Source organism: Callospermophilus lateralis, unplaced genomic scaffold (genome assembly GCF_048772815.1).
Source record: "Callospermophilus lateralis isolate mCalLat2 unplaced genomic scaffold, mCalLat2.hap1 Scaffold_1096, whole genome shotgun sequence".
In the NCBI taxonomy this organism is placed as follows: Eukaryota; Metazoa; Chordata; class Mammalia; order Rodentia; family Sciuridae; genus Callospermophilus; species Callospermophilus lateralis.
This window is the reverse complement of record NW_027511202.1, coordinates 498,012-524,885: the sequence shown is the minus strand read 5'-3', so window position 1 is coordinate 524,885 and position 26,874 is coordinate 498,012. Positions and strand designations below refer to the sequence as shown.

The 26,874-nt window shown below is 38.7% G+C and overlaps 2 pseudogenes; both read left to right on the top strand.

Annotated features, from left to right (window-relative positions):
- The first annotated feature begins 225 nt into the window (after positions 1-225).
- On the top strand, positions 226-26,874 carry LOC143388576 (transmembrane protein 242-like; annotated as a pseudogene).
- LOC143386975 (L-lactate dehydrogenase A-like 6A) lies at positions 20,180-21,317 on the top strand (annotated as a pseudogene).

Sequence of the window (26,874 nt, the reverse complement as noted above, 5' to 3'; positions counted from 1 at the left end):
TGAAGGACATCGCCCCTGCTCCCGGTGCGGGGCAGGGGACACTGCGGGCTGCGCTCGCATCTTTCCCGCCCAGACCAGGAGAAGCGAGGGTCTGGGGACAGCTGCCATACTCCGGATTCGTCTTCAGGTTGCACGGTGAGGCCGCAGCGGAACCTTTCTCCTCCGCCCTGCTCTAGATTCCACCCGGGTCCCGTTGGCGCCGTATGCAGTGGTGGAGACTTAGACATGGAGAAGGCGGGCGCTGGGTCTGGCGAGCCTTCTCATCTGGAGACTCCGGCGCCCACGGACGATCGGCTTTTCCTGGTTAAAGGTGTGACGCGGGGAGGTGCAGTGCCTGGCCTGCGCCCAGGGTCATTCCCCTTCGCATTTCGCTCAGAGCCCACGTCGCGGCCTTGCCCCTGGATTTGGCGGGGTCGGGAACCGCTGGCCTGGGGAGGCGGCCGGAGCCGGGAGGCGGGTCCGCGATCGCTCCTCGCGTGGGGCTGCATTTCCCCATCCCCTCGGCAGTTTTTCTCCTGCTCTAATTACACTCACTCTCTTTACCCCCGGGAGAAACTTCACGCCGCCGCCCGCGGAGAGGGCAATGAACTGCATCCCGGAATGACCTCGGGAAGCAGAGGTCGTGAGGTCGGGCGCACTTCACCCGAGGCTGCCGCTTACCTTCGGCAACAGCTACTTAGCCATAATTTCTCGAATTTCAGAAGTAATTTTGAATGTAACTTAAAAAGTATCTGAAACTTATTTGTTTTGAACTTAATTGTTTCTTCTTTTTTTTTTTTAATTTGAATCTCCCCTCCCCCAAACTCTTGGCAGGTGGAATTTTCCTTGGTTCTGTTGCCACAGCAGGAATGTTGGCTGGATTTGTTACCACACTATCATTGGCTAAAAAGAAAAGCCCTGAATGGTTCAATAAGGTTTGTGACACTGAGATCCATTCTTTGCATTGTTATTGTTTATAATAAATTGCATCTTTTTATATAAAAAAGTAAAGGAAATGTTGATGTCCTTTCTCATTGTTTTAAGAAGTAAGTCTGAGTATACCACATGGGTTAAAGAAATTTACAAATTAATTGATGGTCTTCATTTTCATTTAAAAAGAAGTGCTGGATTCGTGGTTTTTTAAATTTTAGCAGAACAAGACTTTGAAAGCTTATCTGGTATAAGTCACAACATGACTTTAAATTTAGGTAACTCACTGTTAGTATAAGAGGTCTCAATATTTTATGTACTATTAGAAAAATTATGGCAGTTAAGCTCTTGATACTTACTGCAGTAGGATCTCTGTTTCAGAGATGTAATACTGAAATAAAGCGAATCCTTGTGTCAGTGAGAAATATGTCGGCTCTTTAAACAGGAGGTTCATTCACTGCTATGGCCCCAGCCCCTAGAAAATAATTTAGATGCTCAGAAACTAGTTGAATGATTGTAACATACTTAAAGCAAAATATCCTTAACTTATTAGCAAGATTGACACAGTTGCTTTTTGGTGTTGTGTACCTCATTTCCTTCACTTATGAGGAATTTTCTTTGAGTTTTCTTGTAGATTCATGTCTTTGTATTGTTCCATCTCTTCTTCCCGCCCCTTTTGACTTATTCAGTACTTCATTGCTTTAACAAATGTTTACTTGGAAACTTTTATGTGTCATACACTGTACTAACTAGGTGCAAAGGATAAAAAATGAACAACACTTCTGCCACTCAGGAATCTTAGAGTCTAGTGAGGTGGACACAGATTAAATATTCACCCAGATTATTACCGTTGTTGAGGAAGAGTGTTGCATGAAAAATCTTAAACCATTTGGATTTGCTTTCTCTTATCTTGGGCATTCATACTTAACTCTTCTGGACACTGTAATGACAAGAGCCAAATTTAAAGCATTTAAATTCCCTATGAGGGCTTACATGGAACAACTCAAATTATCGCTAAGAACCATATGGATCATTTTCTCCCTTTGTAATTGAATATTTTTAGAGCAGAAATATATCTTGTGGCAGAAAGCAGTAAAATTTAATAGTGGTGCTTTAACAGTAGAATTTGGTTGATTTGTAAGCTGAAGTGTTTTTATGTTAACCCTCAGCTCACAGACTTAAGAATCTGATGAAAGCTAGAGATTCTACACATATTTACAACTTTGCATTCTGTTTTGTTCTTAGATTTATTCATCACATATGCTCTTCATGGTCTAAGATGGTGGTTTGCAGACTGATCCAGAGAACACTGGTGATTGAAACCCTTTTGTGGGCCTGTAAGGTCAGAATTATTCAAATTCTGATTATTTGAATATTATTCAAATTCTTCATGATTATTCAAACATAATTGCACTCATGGTATGGAAGTAATGGACAGTGAAACTGCTGTGCCTTGGCATAGTCACCGTAGTGGCAGAAAATCATACTAATAGTCATTTTTGGGTTTTTCATTTCAGTACATCTGCAATTAAAACAAACAAACATTACATAAGAATGTTATTGTCCAAGCAGTAAAAATTTTAGTTTTAGTAAATCATGACATTTGAATTGTGAGAAGAAATGGGAAATACTCATACAGTTTTTCTTAACATTGAGGCAAGATGTCTTTCTCTAGGAAAAGCAGTGTGTGATTGAGTTGCCAACTGAACAAGCCACTTTTCCCTTGGAATATTTTTATTTGAAAGAACAACTGACAAACTGTTATTTAGAAGGAGGTATATGAAAGACATTTTCCTAGGAGTGAAAAATATGAACCTGTGTTTCCACTGTTAAAATTCAAACTTTCAGTTAAAATTAGGTTTTAGAAAACTTATCTGCCATCCTGGGCTTAACCCCTACTTAGTGGTCAGCAACTTTACTGATGAGAATTTTTATGGTGATATTAAGGATGTTTTAAAAAATATATTGTTTAATAAATCATATCAGTAATTGAAATATGTATATAACTTGGTAAATCAGTATCTTCTGAGTAATCATGTATTCATGGACAAAGTACAAAATAGACTAATATATTTTAATGTAATAAATTACAAAGAAGTTCATTGACATGACTTCAGATTCCATATTGTAACTAACCTTGAGTTAGGAGTTTTGTCAAGTTTTATAAAAAAGGAAAGTTTTTAAATTACTTCTCTCTTTCCCAGCCATATATCTGTAGGCCAGATTTTATTCATATAGTTTAACCAAAACAACAACAACAAAAAAATTTGCAACATGAAGCAGACATGAAAATCCAGTTCTCTTTTTTATTAGACTAGGCATCTAAAAAATTAGCAAGAATGTAAAATTTGCTTCTATTTTAAAATGAATAAAACTTGAGAACTTCTTGGTTTTGATTTCTAATATATTAAATATTAGTAAATATAACCCACATAACTGAAAATCTTTTAGGTCCAAGTATAAAAAGATCCTGAGACCCAGAAAGTTTGAGAACCACCATTCTGGATGGTTAAATATGTAAGTTCTGCTTCCCTCTGGGAAACAATGGAATCAGAGCATTACCATTTTTCCATGTTCTGAGAGTTAAAATGGGTTGTGGAAGAACTCAAGTTCTGGAGCACGCATTTAATCAGTGTGTATTGAGCAAGCACCAATGTAAGAGTATCACTGAGGCAATGAACTTAAAGGTCACCCACCACCTAGACATCTTCTATTATTATAATAATTATTTTTCCAAACAATGAATACTTGCCAAGTGCCAGCTGTTATTCTAAAGGCTTTACCCATTTAACCAACACACAGCCCTATGAGCCGATATTACTGTGTGTTGTTCCCATTAAAGAGCAAGAAACTGAGGCACACGTGAATCAAGCAACTTGCTGGACATGGTACTTTTCTATCTTCAGTTATTTCTGGGAAATAAATTCTGGGGAATAAATCATACCACTTAGTAATATTGTTATTCACATAAACTCCTATCCACTAACCTGGGAATGTAGGTATTTATTATAACACAGGATTGTAACCCAAAAGTACTTTTTAATGACCAACTTTTCAGCTAGGGGCTACCTACACTGCTTCTATTTCAGACAGATAATCAGCTCCTTAGTGACCTATTTTCATTTTTAGCTGTGTCTTATGCTAGAAAGCTGGAAACTGGAAAACAATAATAAGGGCTAAGTAAGCACAGTTGTTTTTCTTTGTAATTTTTTGAATAAAAAGGAAAATGCCATCTAAGATGGCCAGAGAGTCCACTCTTGAGCTTCTTTTATCTATTTAAATGACCAAGCTGTATTTCTAAAACTGGTTCTTTTCACATATCAGTTTCATAAAAAGATTGCAAGGTTATATGAGTGAAATTTTGTGTGTATATTTCTATTAATATATACATAAACGTGAAATTTGCTTATCTAAAGTAATTCAGTGCCTTTACTTATAAATGTTATGGCATGGAACAACTTTATCACATTACTGAGTTATTTCAAGATCCATTTATGTAACAAGTAGATTAAAAGGACAGGTTATCATTCATCTTTCTCATAGCTGTAACTTCTGAAAAATTATAAAAAATACCTTTTAAATGTATTTTGCATACATTATTAAGTTATTCTGTGACGTAAATATAAAAATTTGATATTAGATAAGAATGCTTTATAGGGGAAATTAAACTAGATTGAACATTCTTTTTAAAAAATCTATTTGATTTATGTAAAATCCTAGAATTATACTGAAAAAAACCTAAAACGTAGACTTATTCATTAGTATGCAGTTAGCATTCTGACAATTTGCTCTTGGTAGTTCCTACGTGTATGAATAATAGATTATTAATTCTCAGAGGCTACTAGGTAAATGTTAGAAGATAAGGAATATACATATGTTCTGGCATAGAAGTATTATAAATACTGAGTTTTCACTTAGAAAATCATTTTTGTTTTATCTTGGGAATACTCCTTAGTGTTTTACTGTAACTGCAGTATGATTTGTTAAATTCAACTTCCAAATACAAAAGCCTGAGTTTTACTTTTAAAAAAATGAAGCCAGGTGCAGTGGCATATGCCTGTAATCCCAAGACTCAGGAGGCTGAGGCAGGAGGATCTCAAGTTCAAGGTCATCCTTAGCAACCTAGTGAGGCCCCAAGCAACTTAGTAAGACCCTGTATTTTAAAACAAAAAATGGCAGTGAGAGAAAGTGCTTTCACTTTTTGGCAAATTAATCTTTTCCTGAAGCAAGTCAGTCAACATTCATTTTGAAAAATTTGAATGGAGTGCGTGAATGTCATTTGGCATTTTCCCCTAGAGGAAAAAGCTTGGGTCTACACTTTTAAAACTCAAAGATTAATTTTTAACATCAAGTTGCCACAAAAATTCATTTTCAGAAGCATAATTTATATAGTATGACTAATAATAACTAATTTTATTTTATAATTTATGAGACTGATATTACACAAATATGACCTGCTTTTTAAAAAGTCTAAGGCAAAATTAAGATTTTCATGTGAATATTGATGTATCATTAAGATTTATTTTCATGCAGTTTCTTTTTTACTTGATTTAGTAAAACAAATGTGGGTGAATGTAGACTTTAAAATATATATATATGCATAGGCCAATTTCTGTCCTTCCCAGGGGAATGATGGTTTTTAATCTTTGTTTCTAAATTAATATTAAGGCTAAAGCACTTAAACTGACCCTGGTAAAATAACATTTGGTTAATTCTGGGCAAAAATCAGGTCAATTAAAAGCCAGGGAGTGCATCTATGTGAGATATGTGGTGTCTAGGGAACCACACTGAAACTACAGCAACATGGACAAGGAATGAGATGGAGAGAATATTGTTTGTATTGTGGAAAATGGTTAAAGAAGGATGTGTTGGTGACCTGGTTAGGTCTAAGAATATCTACAAAAAATGCCAGTCAATAAGCACTGCATACCTAGTAGATGTAGTCATGATGCTATGTACAGGGATGCAGATCAACAAAGTGTAGGCTTTCTGTGTGCTGGAGCAGTGTTAGCAATCTCCAGCCAAGCATGCATAAGAAAAAGTGGCACTAAGAAATAGGTTGAGCAATATAAAGAAAATTCTTCTGAAAAAGAAGCGGACACAAATAAATAGAATTTTCTTTCCAAATGAAAGACAGGATGTTATAATCTGCTGTTATCAGATTAGGTAATTATTTTAATGTTATTCTAATAAAAATGCCAATGATTGGGGAATAGAGAAATCTCGTGGAATGTTCTGAGTTTTTTTCGGGAAGAATTAACAGGCACAGTGTCTTGTATGCTGAAATGTCTGTCAATCAGAGATATTGACTTAATAAGAAGTGAAGTTGCTATTTGACCTTGGTTTGGCCTGGCCTCCTAGCATCATGATGCTTACATCATTTCAAACACTCCCAGCTTTCTTATCCTTTCTGAATTGATCATTTTACCCAATCCTTTCTGTCTTCATTTCAGGGAAGCATGGCTATAGCTGCCTTACCAGAGAGCGGGTCTTTCCTTGCCTTGAGAGCTCTTGGCTGGGACTCTGGGCAAAAATTTATGCCTGGTGTGGAGTTGGTGTGATCAGCTTCGCAGTCTGGAAAGCTTTAGGATTTCACAGTGTAAGTAATTACAAACTTATGATTGGCATCTGGCTGTTTTTTCTACTTTCTGCTATCTAAATTTTCCTGGTGTTCGAATTTCCATATAGTGTGGTCCTGTGTTGGGAAGTAATGTCAAAGAATGTAATGAAATTCTTGCCAATTTCTAGGCAACTTCTCATTACTAGTAACTAATAAAGCTTTTCAACTATAATTATGTAATGACTAATTCATAGCTAATGTTCATTCTATGTAAATTGATGTTAGCTACTTCTTTAATGAATTATTAATTGGAACAACTTTCTGTACTATTTAACATCCATCCATATGTATAAACATTCTTGTAAAATAATTAAAGCATTTTTAAAATGGGTTATTTAAATGATTAATTGTGTTGTTTACACATTATTGGAAAAAATCCTAAGAGCCTAAATATGTGTGTGTTTATGTCTGGGTGTATATGTATGTGTTTATAAAATTTATACCCTAAGCTAAAAAGCTATTCATTAAAAAAGATTGGTTTCTTTCTTTTCTGTTGTTAAGAAGGTCCACAGAATTTCCAAACAACTAGTAGGAAGTTCTGTGTATCAGGCTCTTAATGACAGATGAGCATTGATGGGAGTTTAGAATAGGTGGCAGTAATGGAGTTGATGAAAAGAGGTTCTGGATTTATTTCAAAGGTGGAGTTAGCAAGGTCTTGTTGTAGATTGGATGTGGGATGTGAGAAGAAAGTGAAATCAGGGAATGTCTCCAAGATTTTGGTGTGGGCAACTGCAAAATGGATAGAGACCAATGTTAGGGGATAACATAAAGGGCTCAGTCTGGGACTTGTGTTTGAGATATGTTAGACAGCCACATGAAGAACCAAGTAATCAGTTAGATATAGAAGTTTGGAATTCAGGGGGAGGTTCAAAGTAGAGATATAAATTTGAGATTCATCAGTAGATGGATAGTGTTTAAAGTCTTTAGACCAGATGAGCTCATGAAAGCAGGCAGCTGGGTGGCAAGAAAGCAAAGAGGTTTGAGGAGGGAGCTCTTATGCATTCCTAAGGTTGAGAGATTGGAGAGAGGAGAAAGTAGCAAAAGTGATATCCTGACCAAAGAGGCAAGGAGAGCCAGAGTAGTAGCTGGCATTCCAGGAGAAGAAAACATTTTAAGAAGAGGCTGTGTTGCATGCTAGTGAGAATTTGCATAAGAACACTGACCACTGACTTGAGCATAGCAATATCATGGTCACTGTTGAAATGGTGGCAGAAAGCCTGAGTGGAGTATATTCAAAAGAGAAAGAGGAGAGAAATTGGAGGCAGTAGGTACAGACAAGTATTGAGTTTTGCTGTAAAGTGAAATAAAGAAATGGAGTCATAACCAGAAGGATTGGGGGCGGGGGGGAGTTAAGAAGGTTTTGGTTTTAAGTTGCAGAATAATGTGGAGATGAATTAATTTAGTAGAGAAGGAGACACTGAGTTGTGGGGGGGCAACAGGGAGTAGTTTGCTAAAGCAACCTTATAAACATAGTTGAGCTTTTCACATTCACTTTAATCATAACTAAACATGGGGATTATTGTACTTTTCAGTCAAAACACACTGATGGACAAATGATAGTTTCCCTGGTCTGAACAACCGTTATTTTTAAAGTGATTTTGCTTTCTAATCATCCTTTGTAACAATAAATTAGGGACAACTTGGAAAATTCTGAAAACCACTGACTGAAGATTTTTGATGATTGTTATTACTTCAATTTTTTTCATTTCGTCCATTGTACCAACGTTTTAGACATAGCAGACTATTTATTCTGCCTAATAACAATATAGCATTACTATCCCCCATTTTATAAGTGAGGAATAAGTGCTCAAGACCCTAACTCACTTGCCTAGGATCACACAACTGACAGAGTCAAGTTTTGAACTGAATTCTAAATCTTAATATCTGTGTGTTTTCTAGCTTTACCTCCATTAGCTAAGATGGGAAATAAAGGAATAAGTGAAAGGAGCCAGGGGAGGAAGGCAGGTAGTGAATTTGGTTTTGATTGTGACCTGACCATGTTCTTGATAATTCACCAAGTTTTTCTGGGTAAGTGAGAGCCTCATCTCTCCACATGATAATTGATGTCAAGTCTGGTCTAGGACTGGCCATTCTTTACTCAAAGAAGAGAAAATCTTCTTTTAAGCTGTCATCTGCAATTAAAAAATGCCTACAATATTACAGTAAATGGAAAATGGGACTCATAGCTATGTATGATAGGAGAGCGGGTACCTGAAACAAGTTACCCGGGAAGAAAAATGTCAGATAGAAATATGTGAGTGAATTATGGGCATATGAGTGAATTTTTTATTTTGCCTTTACATATTTTCCTTTAAATTATTACTTTACTAGTAATACCTTTTAAAAAATTGTGCAAGATTTTATTTCTATTAGTTTTTTACTGCAAAGGAGTTCATAAAACTCCTCTGGCTACCCATGAAATGTACTCTGGGCTTGCACCTAGTAATAAAGTTAAGTGGCTGACAGTCTGTTAGCACTTTCCATTGACAGTGCAATTGATGGGTGATGTTTCCAGTGTTTAGTACTCTGGTTATAAACTCAATAAAAAAATTTGAGGTATTAAAATATGAATAAACTTTGATTTAAGAGTCATGGAATGATTCAATCTAAATTTTCATAGACCAACAAAATTAGGATATTATACACTGGAGAATTTGGCTTTATGGGCTAGATTGTGCTATTTTAGTTTCTAGAATGTGAACTTTGTTTTATGGCACTAGTAAGGATTATTGCCTAAATTAAATATTTTGGGGAGAAAAAATATTTTCTGACTGGCAACACTGAATACAAGAATACACAGTTTCCTTTTCTGTTGCATCTTTGTCTAATTATATAGAGGGAATGCAGATACCCTCTCCCCACATACAGGTCACTAGGCACATCAGTTTGATCTGCATATTTAAGAAGTGTCACAGAAAAATGAATCCACTAATATTTTCCAAGAGGCACATGTTTTAAGGACAGCAGTATTTTTAATTTGTTGGTGTGTGCATTTGGAAATCATTAATGGGTCTTTCGAGAGCCGCACACTGTGCTAAGAACATCTCCTCAGTAAGCTGTTGTCTAAGCCTTACCATTCCCTTCCCAGGAAGATTCTTACTACCCTCTTCTGAGGCTCACAAACAGCATATGGGATATTTCATCGCTACATTTAGAGAGTTCCTGCATTTAGAGTTTTGATGATGAGATTTACCTAAGTCCAGTAATGAACTTGTGTCACTATCACTTCCTCTTTGGGAAATGGCATTTTTCTCTACCTAAGGACAACAGTATTGGTTAGAAAACAAAGACCAGAAATGGTCCATGCACACAATAAATCGTTAAGAGGGGACTTTCTAGATAAATGCAGGTAAGTAAAAACCAACTCCAGCATCAAATAATTGTTGTTTAGCTACCTTGAAATGCATTAAATCTGCAATAAACTCAGCCCCCACCATCACAAAAAAAAGGTGCCATCTAATGGCTGACTTTGAGCAGCTTGATAAAAGTACGTGTATTTCCTAATTTAGTTCACAGCTACATCTACTGGCCTAAAAGGGAACGAACGTGTTAAAATGCTTAAATCAAAATACTGTTCAGATTCTTAAAAATATTTTTGTTTTACTATATTTATAATTATCATGAAATTTCATATTTCATGGAGCACATGTAATACATCAAATATATTTGTATTTTATATAATGGCACATCATTTAATCAGGGTTCAAAAAAAGGAGAGCTAGTGGGAGTTCAGTAACATGCCCAATTAGGGGGTTTTCCCAGGAATAGGTGGGGACCTCCCTGCCTACAGAAATCAGCATAGACTCACGTCTACCCTGCCACCTGGCCAGCTTTGGGCCAGCAAGCACAGCCTGATTGTTCAGTCTAGGTTTGTTGGTTACTCTTAATTATTGTATCATTTGAGTAGGACTGAGGATTAAATTCAACACAGTAACTTAATTGTGGAGGGGGGAGATGAGTTTGTCCTATGGGTTCATTGTTCCTAAACGAGCTATGCACCTGATCTCAAGAGACTGATCATTCAACAGGGGCAGTATGATTAGCTTGTTTTATCAGGGCAGATACTTCAAGCTCAGAAAATAATTGAGGTAAATGATCTGAGTTCCTGTAGTGGACTAACTGGCAATTCCCTAATTATAGAAGAAAAAGTAGAAACCATGTCATATACAGTTATTCGTATGTTACTCAATTGCATAACTTTGACTTTATTACTTTTATTATCTATAGTGGGTATTGATATTTGAAGGATTTCTGAAGAGGTTTAGCTAGTTTTCAATTAGACTACCTTGGATATTGTTTTCTTCTGTTCAGAGGGGAAACACAGGTATCTCAGTATTCCCTGGTTGATTCAATTGGAACTTTACAGAAGGGAGAATACACTGCTGAGGCCCTGTGCTGTACATTTGTGAGGGGTTGCCATCTCAAAGAACTGGCAGAGTCACCTCTGCTTCCCTTTCCTGTGTCTTGTGTAGATGTATTCATGATGCCTGGTATAGTAAGAATTTATAGATAATTTATAGCAATTGCCTTCATAGAAACTAAAACCCAAATAAAAACAATGAATGAAAATGTTCTTAGTTATTTTGAATTACTTTAAATTATTTAGAGATATAAATTATAAATGTTTTTAACTTTTTTATTGTGGGATAAGAGGTATTTGTCTTTATTTCTATTTTATATTAGTCAGCTTCATGTCACTATAACAAAATATCTGAGAAAATTAATGTCTAAATGAAAAGATTTAGTTCACAGTTTTGGAGGTCCCAGGCATATTGAGTGACCCCATTGCTCTGGCCTCCTGGTGGAGGTGCTGGACAGCAGTGGCAGGGGTGTGAAGTGGAGCACAGTTGCTTGCTCATATCATGGGCCAGGGAGCAAAGAAAAAACTGCACAGTCCCTCTGGGTCACATACCCATGACCTCAGGAACTCCCACAAGATTCTACCACCTTCTATAATGTCCTTCTTGGGACCAAGCCCAAGACATATAGGTCCTGGGGGACATTCAAGATCTAAACTAAAGTACACATATTGGTGTTTATTTTTAAAGAAAAATATATTTAGGGCCTATCTTTTTTAAAAAATAAAGATGACATTGGTTTGGGGTTAATATATATATATATATATATATATATATATATATATATATATATATATATATTCACTGTTTAAAAAAAAATCAACTCAATGTAGAAAAGTACAAAAAACAAACAGAAGCCAGCAGAAATCCCACCAAGTTACAGTCACCATAGTAGGAACACCCTTTTAGACCTATGCTATGTATCTACAGGTAGATTCATAGAATTGTGCAGAAATGTTGTGTGCTGGGTTGGGATGGAGCTCAGTGATAGAGAGTTTGCTTAGTATGTGGGAGGCCCTGGGTTCCATCCCTCGCACTGAAACAACAAAAAACCCCTCGGGTACTGGGACCTTTTTGACTGCACAGTTACAGGGAAATTTCACACAGCAGAGTGTATAAATCTCTATCACTTTTAATGACTACATGGTACTCCATTGCATATTATAATCTACTTAATCTGCTTAACTGTCAGTAGTAGTTAGATAATAGTTTTTCACTATTATACACCATAGTGATCATGTAGGCATACATCTTACTGTACTTTTCTTGATTGAGAAATTTGTCTTAAAGATAGAGGATGTATGTTTGAAAAATGTCTTTGCAAAAAATTTAAAAATAAAAAATAAAAATGTTTTGCTATCTACTGCTAAATGACCCTAACCCTAACCCTAAATGACCCTCCAGAAAAATTTGTTTATAAGGTAACAGCTTAGAATAAATCTGACATAACTTTCCTATGTTTGAATATAAATATATGAATACAACACCAGTGAAATTCCACATCATGTACAACCTCAAGAATAGGATCCTAATTAGAATAACTTATACTCCATGTATGTAAATATGTCAAAATACACTCTACTGTCATGTATATATAGAGAGAGAACAAATTTTTTAAGAAGATTACAGCCCATGTAAGTTTCCTAGCATCCTGGCCGTTTGTGACTTGTATTATTCTGAAACTTTTGGCCATGTGATAGATAGGGAATTATCTCTTTTTTTTCTTTTTAAACTGCATCTCTGTTGCTATAAAGGCTCAAATGAAAACAGTCTGTGATTGGATTTTTTCAAACCTCCTCAGGCCTGTCCTGTCTTCTCATCTGCTAATATAGGTGGCTGCTTTCTCAAGATCCCAGGTCTCCTTTTCTTTAAAATAAACAAACAAAAAAGGTAAACCATATAGTAGAACAGCTATCTTTTAAATATTTTTCTAGAAATGGGCCTTTGGCCTTCCTGTTCTGAGAGTTAAAGGAAGTATTATTGTATTCTTCCTCTGAGACTATTCTGGGTGTATTCTAACAACATTTATTTTGTCTGATTCTTTGTTGTAACTGCTGCAAGGTATAATTTTTATGTTAATATTTAGATTTATTTCTTAACTCTATGATCAGCCTGATGGTTTTTGCTAATTATAATTACATTTCTTCCTTTGACTCTTTAATTCAGTTTTATTACTATTCTGGTTCATCCTTTATTAGTACATTTATTCTTAGACTATTTTTATGTATTCATCTCAAGTGAAGCAGTATTGTAGAGTGACTGTAAGACCCTAAATGTAAGTAAAACGAGGGAAAAATCTTAGAAGTTTTCAACTTTGAAGATATCTAACAAAGGGAATAGGCTAAGTTCTGTTTACTTCTCACTGGTTTAGTTCAAAGATTAAAAACAAGTATGAGTCTCCTGGCAAATTGTTTAATGGTAGCCATTTCAGAGTGATCTGCAAGGGAAGTCTGAGAAGTGGCTGAAGCATCTTTCTGCGTCTTCCTAATCTAATTTCAATGTTTCTGAGATCTCTACCAGTTCTGCCCTAGGAAGAAGCTTCAGTTTTTTACTCTGATTAACACTCAGCATACTGGCCTCACCTCCTCTTCTTCACAGTGCTCACTAGAACCCCCAGAAAACAGGCAGAATGATCTTCCAGAGATTGTTTCATCTGTCAATCCCTTAGGCTTTCAAGCAGTTTATGGATTAAGGAATATTTTCCTGGAATCATTTTTAAATGAATTGGAAGCATCAGTTAGTAAGTTTGAGGCAACAGAGACATCTCTGTTGCCCTTGTTTTGCATTACTTTGCAGCTCTGATGGCTTAACATAGGGCTGGGGAGAGGCCCTTGATGTGTGGAGCAATTTGGTGACAGGGGGACTGAATCACAGGTCTTGTTCAGTGTAAAATGGGAGATAATGACCAACGTGTTTTACACCAAGGAAGGAGAAATCTGATGCTGGGGCATATTTACAAAATATTTCTTTAAAAACCCACCAGTTTCCTTTCATAAGTCAAATTGGGCCTCTGGCAATTTATGAAATGGGAATGTACACTCATTAAAGAAGGCCTTCTTTCCAGAGGCCTGGCACAAATCAGGCTTAGTCACCTCAGGAATGGTCCCAGCCATATTCCACAGGAGGAAAGGTGGCCTTGGTCTCACTGAGTTTTCTTTTCATTTTTTTCCTTTGTCCTTATTTCTTATACTGAAATTATAAAATTTGGCCGGTATGAACAGATGTCTCTAAATAAAGCATTGTGGACTGATAGACCTGATATTGTGCTATTGTGTGCTTCCTCTTAAGCTTCATTTTAAAAGCTACCTGATATTGGTAGTCAAATATAGCTAAAGTTCAATGAAACATTGAGTTTAATAAATATGTGCTGCAGTCTGGCTGGGCACAAATCACGAGCCACTCACAGCTTGTAGATTCAAACAGCAATTCTTTATTCCCGATCTCACACCGGCCATCTACAAACACGTTCTGGGGAAATCCATGTTCTCTGCCCAAATCCACCTCCACTGGGCTTCTGTCTCCCAATTATACTGTCTGACCCTAAGAACTCAAGAGGAACTCAGGCAGCAGGATACGCCCTATTCCCCCGGCAGGAATACGCCCTAAACTCGGATTATCTTAAACCGGGAACACCCTAAACACGGATCCGCCCTGGTCCTTGAGCAAGGTCACTTTCCAGGAGTCCTTCCACTAAACAATATAGGGGTACACTGGCAAGGAAATTGTCATACCTACTTGGCTAATGGCTCCCAGCAAATATGTTAATATACTTATATACTTACTTGTCAGTATATCAGAAAATGAAGTCTCTTAAATTCAATTTCCCTAATAAATATTACTAAAAATTTTAAGAAGATATATATATATATTTATTTATTTATTTTTTAGTTGGGAACAATATCATCTTTATTTTTTATATTTTTATATGGTGCTAAGGAGCGAACCCAGCATGTGCTAGGCAAGTGCTCTACTGCTGAGTAGCGAATGGCAGCACTGTCCACTAAGGTGCCCCAGGGGAGAAGCTAGATCACCATTCATGACCATACTCTTTCTCACGCTGTCTTGTCAGTCACGAAATGCCTCTCTCCTGCATAGCCACAATGGCTGGGGACACTTCTTGTCCCAAGATGATCAAAATGGCCTCTCTGCTCTCTCTGCCTCCCACCTTTCTTCACTGCAATCCTTGCTGTATCTTACTGCCAGGCACTCTGGCCTTCACCTTCCCCAGACTTCTCCCTGCAGCTGTACCATACACTCTACTTGTTACCAGGGACAAAATCTCCATGCTGCTACCAAAGGCCCACCCTTGCCACTTGGGCAGTAGGTCCCAATCCAGACCTTGCTGCTGTCCTGTTCCTCAGGCTTTACTGATGGTTACATTCTCCCTATTGCTGTAGCATGTACAGATGTGCTGTTCTCTCCCATTGGTCTGCTCCCTTCACAGAAAATATTTCCTGAAAGGATTGTATGTGGTGGTCTATCTCCTGCCAGCTTCTTTCCTTGGGACTGCAGTACTATTGTCCAGGTTGCCAGTGCTCTCCTTCTTCCTAGATCCAGGTCTTACCTCCGTTCCTTGACCTTCTGGCCGCATTTGACCCATTGAGCGACCTCTCAGGAAGCAATGTCTTGTGGGTCTTGTGGTTTCTGAGACACCTTGGACCTCAATGGTCTTTGCCAGCTCCTCCTTTGATACTTTTGACATTAGTCCATTGACTCCATAGAGACTCTTTATTCTTCATCCATGCACAGACCCTCAGCTCTGTCATCTAGCTCCTGGCATTTTAAATCAATCTGTTCATGCGAGTGGCATCCAGATATATAGCTCTTCAGACTTGCCTCTCGGCTGCACTTTCCATTTTCACTGTGCCTCACAGGCATGTCTAATGACCCATGTCTCATCCAGAGCTCTTGATTTCCTCACCTCCTCCCAATGTATTCCTCACCTAGTCTCTCCCCCATTTCAGGAAGGACCACCATCATCCCGTCCCCCTAGTTCAAACCAAAAGCCCAGGTAAGAATTGTTTCAGATTCTCTCATTTCCCTTCATCCCTTCTAATCCATGGGCGAGACCTGTTAGTTGTAGCTCATAGCCCAACTCCTTCATCTCTCTCCGCCTCCATTCTTCTCTTACCTAGTGTATTGAGCATCCTTTTGGTCTCCTGACCTCACCTTCATTTCCCCTGCATTTTTTTTCTCCACACAGCAGCTGGAGATATTTTTTAAATGTAAGTTAAGTTATGACACTATTTCACTTAAAATTCTTCACTAGCTTCCTGTGGAAGAAGGTTTGCATGGTAAAGCCCCACCTCCTTCCCTGACCTTGTCCTGAGCTACCACAGTTGCGCACCCCTCCTGTTGCACTTGGGCCCTGCCAATCCCCTTGTTTCCCCAATACACCAGGTTTACTCCTGCCTAGGACCTTTATTCTAACTTTACCCAGGAAATTTATGGCCTGACTCTCTGTACAGCCAGCTCTATTGCCATTCAGAACTTCCACCCAGATTTATTTCACCTCCTCAGAGAAGTATCCTCAAACCATATGGTCTAAAATTACTCATTATCCTGTTTTCTTCACAGCACCAATTGCAAAATAAAATTATTTGGCCTATTTCCTTGTTTTATCAGTTTTTGTAAAAATGTAAATTCTGAAAACAGAGCTCTCCTTTATCTTGTTCTTTGTATCATCGGCACCTGTCACAGTGCCTTCCATTAGTAGGTGTTTTTTAAATATTTGTTGAATGAAATCCGCTATCTCAAGGGCTCCCTTTGCCTTGAGAATGAAATTCAGTTCCTTTAATGGTTTATGCACCCTTCTGTGATCTGGCCCCTGCTTATTCTTTAACTTATTGGTTCTCAACTGGAGGCAAAAATGTCCCCCCACCTAGACCCAGAATATATGTAGAAGATATGTGGCAGTATCTGGAGGCACTTTTGCTTGTCAGACCTGGGATGATGCTGCTGGCATGGTGCTTCTTGGAGACTTGGGGGCTTCTTTAATTCTAAAATATAATTTTATAACTTTAAAATTACAAAGAAAGCTTTTAAAATAATTTTGTTTATGTAATGCTCTTCTTCCTTATGAGTTTATAGTCTGTTTCTGATCAGATTATAATGTTAATTAACACTAATTTTTACTCATTTGGATCCTCCCCCCCCAAAAAAAAATCAAGGAATTCTTATGCTGATTTTTTTGGGGAGGTACCAGTGATTGAATCCAGGGGTGCTTAACCACTGAGCCGCATCCCAGCCCTTTTTATATTTTATTTAGAAACAAAGTCTTACTAAGTTGCTTAGGCTGATTATTTTCTTAATGGTTCCCAAAAACAACATTTTAAATAATTCTAATGTTTAAAAATATTTTCTCTTCCATTTGTATACTTGTTCCACTGTATTTCTAGTAGTATAGATTTTGTTGTTATTTTAACTTGGTTAAGGTTTGAAAAATGCTTGGCTATGAAAATAGGTAAGAATTTTTTTTAACTTATAGCCTTGCTAAGAAACCCCAAAGGGAGATGGGCGCAGTTGCAGACACCTGTGGCCTGGGAGGCTGAGGCAGGAGGATAGCAAGTTCAAAACCAGTCTCAGTAATTTAGAGAGACCCTGAGCAACCTAGTGAGAGCCTGTCTCAAAATAGAATATAAAAGTGGATAAATATGTGTGGCTCAGTGGTCAAGTGCACCCCTGGGTTTAATCCCCAGTATCAAATAAATAAAAAATAAATAAATAAATAAATAAAATAACCTAAAGGGGCATCACTCATTTTACTACCTCTGTTGTAGCACCAGGTAGATTCTCTAGCCCAGCTTTTCATCTCTTACTCTTCTGTCTAGCCTTACAAATTCAGGTCTGCATTGATTTACTCATCCTTTTCTATCATAAGCATTTCCCAAATCCCTATTCATGTGTCCATCTCTGATCTAGAGGACAAGGATACGCTAATAAATAAGGTTGATCCCTTTAGAAGTGATATATTCAATATGTATTTCACATTTAATTGTGATAAATCCTGTAATAGAGATAGGTACAAAGTGGTGACATAGGATTTTTAAAAATCTATTCTGCTTGAAGGATTGGCAAGATCTGTGAAATGATGGGCTGTGGGAACTGGGCTCCTGGACAGAAAAAAGGAGAGTGGGAGTGGGCTGGGAGAGGCCAGGTGGAAGGACAGAGTGACTGAGTTGCAGCCATTCCAGAGACATGCGGTGGTCTGAATTTCCTGCCACCTCCCTCCTGAGTGGTATAAACAAAAGCATTAAAGTGTAATCCTGCCATCAGCTATAATATCACACTGCATTTTGAATAGATAATTTGAGCTAGGTTTTCAATTCAAAAAGAATAATGAGCCACCTAAGATAGAAACCATTAGGGAGCTGTCTGGCTATATTTGGCTTTCCACAACTTTGAGTAGACCTACATCTGCTCTGGAGGTCACTTACATCTCTCCATACTTCCCATTTATCTTGAGACTTATTGAAAATAAAAAGTGGCTTTGTTTGATGTATTTTTATTTTGGAGAGGTTTACCCCCCCCAACCCAGCCCTATAATGATTTAGTTATGGCTAGGTGGAAAGACTGAAGACACTGGTCTCATATATTATATTGCTGAAGAAATTCAAACTCTAGGAAGAAAATTACATAGAAGGAAGCCATCCACTTTAGAGTCTTTATGTCCTTGAATTTCATGCTCAAGAGCACTTATCCTGGAAAATGACTTGTCTGGTCAAAGGAATCATTTAGAAAGAAGGTGGGAGCACTCATCAGGTTAAAACATTTCCAGTGAGGACTAGGATAAAAGAAATGATAGCTATCAAAATCTTTTTGTTTCTTTTAAAGGATCCCTCTAAAATATTGGCTACTATTCAAAAAAGATGATTATTTTTAAAATTCAGGTTTTTAATTTGACAAATGGTATACCATAAATCTGACTGCCTGAGTGGAGAGAATTCATGTTCTGATGCTTTTGTGCTTTTGTGTGTCACAGAGCTTGTGGCTCTGTACCATCTAAATAGAGTGTTGGGGTCCCTATGGCTTAGACAGTGCATCATCACAGCCAATGAGTCACATTGAAACAAGGTTGTGGAACTACAATGATTGCCAATTTTCCCCACCCCTCATCCAACTCCTTTGCTTATTGTTCCTCTCTTCAGTGTCAGGAAGAATGAGAACAGCTTTTCATGTCCTGAATATAAATTATTCATTTTGTCAGGATTTGTTATCCCAAAACTGTAATCTTGTGCATTATGAAAGGGCTATATGTACCAAGAAGCCCCATTCTGGGAGAGTAAATCCTGTCTTAGAACAAGAGAGGTGCTTTGAGCAATCCTTACTGGGTTCAAATCACTTATGAGTGGGGAGAAAGAATCATAATTGTAAGTGAGGCTTTTGTAGTTTATTGAGTTTATCAGAGGGTGCATTTCATCATATGTAAAATGTACATCTCCTCAGCAATTTGTAAGGAAATTAGTTAAGAAGACTGCCTTGAAAAAATGCAGAGGAAGTAAGATATACTAATACAGTGTTGTATACTAAATAATTTTCATTATTTTAGTCATCAGTCTGATTTGTGCATTGCTTAAAATTTGTGATTTTAAGAACATTTTAAAGATAAGTTCCTTTTTTGTGACTTCTTAAGAAGTCGTTTTTACTAGGACTCAATCACAGGCCTTCCTTTGGTATAAGAAGGAATGTGTATCCTCTCCTGGTGAGTTTTGACTATTGAAGTAATACACGGGCAGCCCCTTGCCCTGTTGTCGAGCACCTGTCGACTTACATGGGTGTGAGTCATGGTCATGGTCATGGTCAGTCCTTCCTAAATAAAAGGTCCTTCAGCTAAATACACTGGGAAACAGGAGCCCATTTCTCTTCCGATGCTATTAGGAGACAATGCATAGGCACCTTTGTGGCCTGCAATATTACATACTCACCTGTACTTGATTGATGCATCTTACTTGGTCTGCCTACTCAGAGTAGAAAATCGATGACTCCAGGACTCTGGGTTCACCTGCCAAACGTGTAGAGTATGTGTATAAAACGGACTGCAGGATGCCCTCGCTGGACAGGAAGCCCATCCCCAAGCCTTGGTGTGTGCAGAGCCGGAGTGCTTGGCGAAGCCTAGTGGGATGGGGGCTTGGCCTGCGAGGCCTCATGGGATGGGGGCATGGCCTGTGAGGCCTCGTGGGCGGGCGGGGCCTGCACAGAGGCGTTACCTTGCCCTAGCCGGGTTCCTCTGGCCCTCAACCAACTGTGCCTCTGCGGTGGCTTTCCTCCCTCTCTTCCTCCTGAGTGCGCAGCCATGAGCTGGGCTGCCGGCATGCTGCAGTCCAACCAGAGAGCCAGCGCGAAGCTCCTGGGCCCCGGGAGAGCGTGCAGGCCACCTCGGGCGGCGCAGGTCCCGCTGGGCGTCGGTCGGCTGCTCACGCCCGATTCGGAGATGGCGACCGTGAAGGGGACCCTCTTCAAGAATTTGGCTCCCGAGGAGCGCATCCACCACACCAAGGTGTCCATTATAGGGAGCAGGTCGATGGGCGTGGCCTGCGCCTTAAGCATCTTGCTGAAAGACCTGAGCGATGAGCTCGCCCTTGTGGATGTTAACGAAGCCAGGCTGAAGGGCGAGACCATGGACCTTCAGCAAGGCAGCGCCTTCGCGAAGCTGCCCAGCATCGTGTGCAGCAGAGACTACCTGGTCACCGCAAACTCCAGCCTGGTGATTATCACGGCACGGGCGCACCAGGAGAAGGGAGAAACCCGCCTCGACTTAGTCCAGCGGAATGTGGCCATCTTTAGATTGATGATTTCCAGTGTCCTCCAGTACAGCCCCCTCTGCAAACTGATCGTGGTTTCCAACCCAGTGGATATCTTGACCTACGTAGCCTGGAAGTTCAGTGCGTTTCCCAAAAGCCACGTTATTGGAAGTGGCTGTAATCTGGATACTGCTCGTTTCCGTTTTTTGATTGGACAAAAGCTTGGTATCCACTCCGAAAGCTGTCATGAGTGGAGAACATGGAGAACATGGAGACTTGAGTGTTCCCATGTGGACTGCAGTAAACATCGCTGGCGTCCTTCTAAAAGATCTGAACACAGCTATAGGTACTGGTAAGTACCCTGAGCAGTGGGAAAATGTCCACAAAGAAGTAGTTAACAGTGCCTATGAGATTATTAAAATGAAAGGTTATACTTCATGGGCCATTGGCCTATCTGTAGCTGATTTAACAGAAAGTATCTTGAAGAATCTCAGGAGAGTGCATCCAGTTTCCACCATAATTAAAGGTCTTTATGGAATAAATGAAGAAGTATTCCTCAGTGTTCCTTGTGTCCTAGGAGAAAATGGTATAACAGACATTATAAAGACAAAGATGACCCCTGAAGAGGAGGCCCGCTTGAAAAAGAGTGCAAAAACTCTTTGGGGAATTCAGAAGGAGCTCAAACTTTGAAGTTGTTTGGAGACACCATTCTGAAGTTACTAAAGACAAGATATAGATATAGGATTGTGTATGCCAAGGTTTGGAATAACTTGAATTCCTAAAAATTGATGAAGAGGTTCCCCTCTTTATTTAGCCCTCCAGGTTTTGTTTGTTTGGTTTTTATTATTTAGTATCCAGATGTTAGATGGTACTTTTTACAATTCTTGACTGCAACATAAAAGGGGGTTTTGGTGTCTCTTATTTATCATTACTTTCCTTGAACATCAGTGTGGTTGCTATCTAGTCCAAAAACAAGTCTGTTTGGTTTGGGATACAAAACAAAGATATTGGTGTTTATTGTGTTATAGAAATTCCATTCTTTTTGTTAAATACATACTAATTCATTCTGGCTCATTGATAAATATGTTCACTTATATACTCTTTTTAAAAGTTGTAACTTCCTCTAATACAGAAATAAAATTGTGTAAACACATGGTACTTTTTTGTAATGAATCCATCTTGAGGCTTCCCTCTTTTTGCTGGGACAGCCAATCAGCTGGACCATTAAACACAAACATCATGAAATGGGGACTCTGTGTGTGTGTGTGTACAGCACACGTGTGCATGCATGCCTGTGAAGCAAGATCATTAAATATGAAAATAATGGTGATCAGATGTAGCTGTTATCAAACGTTCAATGCAGGGGGGCTGAGGTTGTGGCTCAGCAGTACAGCTCTTGCCTAGCACATGTGAAGCCCTGGGTTCAATCCTCAGCACACATAAAAATAAAAAAATAAAGATACTGTGTCCATCTACAACCAAAAATTAAATATCTTAAAAAAAAAGTTCAGTGCAGTCAAGTAGAATATCTTTAGAAAGAGGCCTGACAGTCACAGGTGGTACAGCTACTGTCATTGATTTGGCAAAAAAAGGAAACCCTTGAATTGTGCTGTTACCAAAAGTAAAACCTGATTTAGGGAAAGCAATTCAGACATGCCTGTGAGAACATCATTTGCTGTCTTGTTAAATCAAGATGCTATTATAAATTGTTCTAGCTGGGCTAGGTCTTAGTACTGTGGGCCCTGGCTCCGAGAGTCATTCCTGTTGCTTGGTTTATTTCATGTGAACAGCTTTTGCTTTTCGGTTGTGCCCTGTTTTTAATTGCTTCATAAGACTTGGCCATCGTAGTGAGAATTGCTTTTCTCAGAAAACATTCATTTAAGTTCATATTCTAGACTTTATGGATATGATATACTAAGAGTTTAGGAAAAAGTAAAGATGGTTTATCTGTCCTTTACTTAAAGGACAATATTAATAACTTAGAAAATGGAAAGCTGAGATTTAAAAATTCACATTAGCTTTCCTAACACCATTGGATATCTAAATGAATAACATGATTATGTTCTAATACATGTCATCTTCAAATCCTTGTTGCAATCAGCATCTGCTCTCTAAGCCAAGCCAGTGCTGGCTGCTTAGTTGAATTTTATCAAACAGATTTAGGACAGCAATCCCTCATAAAAAAAAAAATGGCCCTGTGTATGCTGATCAGATGGATCTCCCATATACAATTTCACTGAAAACATCTAGAAACGTTCTAATTCCCCCAGGAAACAGTTTCATATAAAGGGATTAACTGATTTGCTGAGTTCCCTGAACATGGGAAAACTGGTGGTTTGTTTGACCCAAGTGGGTATAAGAGATTTGTAGGGCTCATTTGCAGAGTCCCTGTTCCCTCTTATGTGATAAACTTTCATTCAACTGTGTTACAGTCATAATGTATGACTTTAGGGTATCAGAGTATGCCTTATGTCTGTTTTTTATGTCAGCCAGGATAGGCTGAGTTATGCCACAATGAAAGACAATCTCCCCACAATCTCCCTTAAAATACAGAGGTTTATTTCTCATGTAGACGCCTCAGAGGGTTCAAGTGAGTCTTTTGGAAAGCTCTTCTTCAAGTTCTGGCTTAGCACCTCAGGTTACTTTTATCTTGAAGCACCACCTGGGTGACACAGATTTCCAGTACTGCAATGGGAAGGCAGGAGAGGCCTAGAAAGTCAACTCCCATGGTTAATACTCAGCCTGGAAGTGCCAAACATTTCTTTTTCTTATATACACTAGTCACATGTTTATCGAACTTCAAGAAGTGGGAGTATGATCCCTTATCTCCAGAAGTAGATGTATCCTGGCTCTTGGTGAAAATTAGTGCTACATCTGTCATACATACAAAAGAAAATATCCACTATTACAAGAGGTATATATTATGTTTTTAAAAATGTTTTCAGTGAAAGGTGGCACATGGGTGAAAGTTTTAGAGACACTTTGTGTTTCTGGATCATAGAAACAGTGTGACTGAAGGGAGATTCCTAGACATCAGTCAGCCAGGCAAGTATCCTTAGGAGCCACATCATCTCTCTTATTTCTGGTTTTTCATAATAAAGCGGAGAGTCATAATTTAAGCTATATAGAACTTTGAAGATTAAATAATGGTGCTTTGTCCCTGCCTGATACATAGGATATCCCAAATGATAAACATTATGATTCCTGTTCAAGTAACACTTTTACAACCTAATGATAATTTTTATCTCCTGATATATTAGTATTATATGGTCTTACTCTGTTCTGTTTTAGGAAGAAACTGAATTACCAGATTCTTGAAAGTTATCATTGACATATCTAAAGGCTGTGCCTTCATATCAGTAGATCCTATAATGATCCTGGCAATAGTCCTACATCTGCAAGTGAGAAGATAGAAACTAAGTGAACTCATTAGTGGCAAAAACAACTCAAAAGAGTTTTAAATTCCAATAACTGCCCATTTATTAGAATTGATGCTGTAAGGATTTTCAGAAATTAATTAAACTGAGGTATAATCTGAAGATCTTAAGTATATGGAGCTCCATATGGAGCTCTAAAACAACTAGAGACCCTGTTTATAACTTAAATGTAGACATTTAAGGCACCACCTTGGTGACAGATTTCCAGTATTGCAATGGGAATGCAGGAGAGACCTAGGAAGTCACCTCCTATGGTTAATACTCAGCCTGGAAGTGACACACATTTCTTTTTCTCATATACACTAGTCACATGGTTAAGCTACATATACTTAAAATCTGAAGTTGTTGTTGCTTTGCTTTGGAGAAGTCAGTTCTTTCTATGTACTATCAATGAAGATTTTCAGAATAAAAAACTATACCAAAAACTCCCACAAAATACAAATAGTAGTCCACCAAGATTGAGGCAACCAGAAATAAATAGACACCCCCCTATAGTTCCAGTTCCTTCCAGGGATGAAGTGCTATCTCTAGTGAAAAAAATGTGAAGATTTTAAGTAGCAGAGCTCCATTGTCTAAAGCAACTTGAGACCTGTTTATAACTTAAATGTTGATGCTGGGTTTCCATATCCACAGCTTGAGCATTCGAGACTAGGGCTAAGTGGTGTTTCCCCCACTCTCCTCGGTTCTTTCTCCTGTTTTGAAGCCCTTATATTCCTGGTTGGCTGTTTTCCAGATGATTCCTCCTACTGGTTCAGTTACTTACCTATGACCCTGGGAAAAAGTAAATAATACAGTATGGGGGAAATGAGAGGAAAGAGGAAAACCAGGCCAGGAATGGGAATGGGAGCACTATCCTGCTGAAGTTGAGCAGCTGCCCTTCACTCTCCTACCCTGGCCTCCTTTGCTTCCCACCCACTGCTTCCTGGCAGCTTATTATTCTATGTCACTGAGAAGAGAACAGTAAATGATGCTGCTTGTGCCTTGGTCATCTCACATCCCTTTTGAAAACTGTGTCATTAAGCTAAGTTTTAACATGTTCACCCAGAAAGACGAAGGGAGAGAACCAGGCAACACATTGTAAACTCTGTCCGAGAAGTGCCTGTTTTTCAACTACGAAAGTCTGTGCAAAGTTCCTCAATGGGGGCATGGTTGGTGCTTTGGACAAGTCAGTTCTTTCTGTGTACCATCAATAAGGATTTTCAGAGTAAAAAACTACCAAAAATTCCCACCAAATACAAATAGTAGTCCACTAAGATTGTGACAACCAGAAATAGACACCCCCCCCCCAATATTCCAGGTCCTTCCAGGGATGAAGTACTGTCCCTAGTGAAGAACCTCTTATAAAGGGATCATCATAGTGCAAAAACTCTGCTCAGCAAGGAGAGTGAAAAGAAGGGGTGGGGGAAAGAGAGGCATGTCCCATAATGTGTGTATCTTCAAGATTGGAATCTGGGTCTAGAGCTTGGAGATGCTTGGCGTGGGTCTCCTAAGACTATATAGTATCTTCAGTCTCAGAACAGTTCAACCAAAATTATATATAACTAAAATAATGCTTTTAACAAACAAACCACTATAATTATATCCATGTGAGCTTTGTTCTTAGAACACATCTTTATAATGTGTGTGCACCTAATATACAGTAGGTGTGTTTTATGTGCATCATCGCAATCCTCACAACTGGAGGCAGATAGTTATTATCTCCATCCTGCATAGTGGAAACTATGGCTGGAGAGAGTAGGCAGCTTTTCCAGGTGGCGGAACTAGAGTTTGAATGGAGACTCTGATATCACCTCTGAATTTGGAAACAAGGTAAAGATTTAGCCTCAATTTGAAAAAAATAAGTATCAACATGAAAAAATATATTAACTAACTCTCAGATAACCACTCTAAGAATGTCTGCATGTTGCTGATGAGTCCAGGGTTCTTCACAATCCAGATGAGGAGAGGAGAAACGGTGAGGCTGTGGTGCTGCCGAAATGGCGTCTTCATAGGAGACCCAGAGAGAGGATAAGCATCCATCAGAGTGTGTAAGACTCTAGCTCCAGGAGCCAACACTTCCCCTCTCAGCTGGGGTGTAGGCCTTAGGTGGACCAGGCACCCAGGTGAACTGCAGGAATCCTATCAGCACTACATAAGATCTCCCAACCCCTGCCCTGACTCTTGGATTCCATATCAACTTCTGCTGGTAAAACCCCTCCCCAGGCTTTTCTACACTGCATGGCCCATAAGAACTTTCTAATTTATTTGCCATTCATTGATTCATTTGTTTTAATAAACTCCTACTAAGTTTCTTTTCTCCATTCTTTCCCTCTGACCCTAAAATTCTCACTTTGAATGACCTAAGTATGTTCATTTATTTGGACTGACAGAAATGGCATTCTTTGCTTCATCTGTATGTGTGAAAGCCAGCGATCCACACCATTCCTCTGATAGCAGATTCATATCCTAGAGGGTTGACAGTGTTGCCTTCCAGACTAAGAATGAAATTTTGTGTTATTTAGTTAATAGATTCATACTTGGAAGAAGAGGTGTGTGCTTTGTTCTGTCGAGGCAGCTGGAATACAGACCTCGGAGGTTATTGGTTATTCCTTTTGCTCTGCGCCTGTGAGCAGTGAAGTGTTTTCCAGTCAGCAAAGGTGCCGTCTCTAATAGTTTTGGCTGTTTCTCCCTTCTTCTGACATTTGATGACCAATTGTTTTTCCTTCTTCTAGATGAAAGACTTTCGAAGTAAAATGCAATCGATATTTCCAACAATTCCCAAGAACTCCACATCAGCTGTTGAGTGGGAGGAAGCACTGAAATCTAAATAG